The 2,253-nt window shown below is 35.5% G+C and overlaps 1 non-coding gene across 1 annotated transcript; it reads left to right on the top strand.

The window, feature by feature from the left end:
- The first annotated feature begins 370 nt into the window (after positions 1 to 370).
- TRNAC-GCA (transfer RNA cysteine (anticodon GCA)) lies at positions 371 to 442 on the top strand. The gene has a single exon. It is a non-coding gene; the product is annotated as a tRNA-Cys (tRNA).
- The last annotated feature ends 1,811 nt before the right edge of the window (positions 443 to 2,253 follow it).

Genomic DNA, 2,253 nt, shown 5'->3' on the forward strand with positions numbered 1-2,253 from the left:
CCAATGCACTGGAAGAAACAATAGGATATATCATCATTTCATATACAAAACAATGAACAATTGGGTTTAACTATGCTCTTAGCACAAAATCAACAAAATGCAGTAGAGAAACAGTTACGTTTTGCAGAATTTGTGCATTTGACAAAAGTTTTTTTTCCATGTTCCAAGATCTACATGTGATACGAAATGTATGAATTCTTGCAATGGAAACCTCACTGTATTTTACCAAGGCAGATAAAGGACATCCTTCGCACCCCATATACTTATAAGGAGGGTTTGGTGGCTGAAAATGCATTGCTTTGATGGTGATTGCATGTTGCTTGCACTTTGTACATATTACTGAATTAATAAAGATGAACATTTAAGAACTGGGGGTATAGCTCAGTGGTAGAGCATTTGACTGCAGATCAAGAGGTCCCTAGTTCAAATCTGGGTGCCCCCTTGTCCAACTGTTTTACCTGTAGAAATATTTTTAATTAAATAAATTGAAGAAAACATTTACAATCTTAGCATTTTATGTAATGAGCAACACATTTCTACATTTCAAATACTCCTGATCACCTCCTGAAACATAGGGTAAACACCATGAAACTTTTTAGGATTTCTTCATATGATACAAGCTGTGTTTTACATTCACCCAAGTTCTACTGGTGATATTATCAGTTTGAAATAGTCCATTGGAAGCTCATATGAATGTTATAAAACTGTGGTGGAAACCAATAACATGCCCTTAATGAACTGTATTAATTTGTACAGCTGACCAGAAGTGCACTGATGTCATTAGTTCTACAAGTTCCATACAGTCACCCACTCTATCACCTTTTTAAACAAGGGCAGTTTTCAGCATTTAAGGGTTTAACTCAGTGGTAGAGCGTAGGAATGCAGTTCAAGAAGTCCCTGTTTCATAACCATATACCCTCTTCAATAGATCCTGTTAAAATGTTTGTCAACCCAATGCATGGTAAGAAACAATAAGATATATCATCATTTCATATACAAAAGAATGAACAATTGGGTTTAACTATGCTCTTAGCACAAAATCAACAAACTGCAGTAGAGAAGCAGTTACATTTTGCAGAATTTGTGCATTTGACAAAAGATTTTTTTTCCATGTTCCAAGATCTACATGTGATACGAAATGTATGAATTCTTGCAATGGAAACCTCACTGTATTTTACCAAGGCAGATAAAGAACATCCTTCGCACCCCATATACCTATAAGGAGGGTTTGGTGGCTGAAAATGCTTTGCTTTGATGGTGATTGCATGTTGCTTCCACTTTGTACATATTACTGAATAAATAAAAGTGAACATTTCAGAAATGGGGGTACAGCTCATGGGTAGAGCATTTCACTGCAGATCAAAAGGTTCCTAGTTCATATCTGGGTGCCCCCTTGTCCAACTGTTTTACCTCTAGAAATATGTTTTTAATTAAATAAATTGAAGTAAACATTTACAATCTTAGCATTTTATGTAATGAGCAACACATTTCTACATTTGAAATACTCCTGATCATCACCTGGAACATAGGGTAAACACCATTACGCTGTTTAGGATTTCTTCATATGATACAAGCTGTGTTTTACATTCACCCAAGTTCTACTGGTGATGTGATCAGTTTGAAATAGTCCATTGGAAGCTCTTATGAATGTTATAAAACTGTGGTGGAAACCAATAATATGCCCTTAATGAAATGTATTAATTTGTACAGCTGACCAGAAGTGCACTGATGTCATTAGTTGTACAAGTTCCATAGAGTCACCCACTCTATCATCTTTTTTAAAAAGGGCAGTTTTCAACATTCACAGGTTTATGTCAGTGGTAGAGCGTAGGAGTGTAGTTCAAGAAGTCCCAGTTTGATACCATATACCCTCTTCAATAGATCCTGTTAAAATGTTTTTCAACCCAATGCACTGTAAGAAACAATAGGATATATCATCATTTCATATACAAAACAATGAACATTGGGTTTAACTATGCTCTTAGCCCAAAATCAACAAACTGCAGTAGAGAAGCAGTTACGTTTTGCAGAATTTGTGCATTTGACAAAAGTTTTTTTCCATGTTCCAAGATCTACAAGTGATACGAAATGTATGAATTCTTGCAATGGAAACCTCACTGTATTTTACCAAGGCAGATAAAGGACATCTTTTGCACCTCATATACTTATAAGGAGGGTTTGGTGGCTGCAAATGCATTGCTTTGATGGTGATTGCATGTTGCTTGCACTTTGTACATATTACTGAATTAATAA

This window comes from Ambystoma mexicanum, unplaced genomic scaffold, assembly GCF_040938575.1.
Source record: "Ambystoma mexicanum isolate Mex_15411 unplaced genomic scaffold, UKY_AmexF1_1 Mex_scaf118, whole genome shotgun sequence".
Taxonomy (NCBI): domain Eukaryota; kingdom Metazoa; phylum Chordata; class Amphibia; order Caudata; family Ambystomatidae; genus Ambystoma; species Ambystoma mexicanum.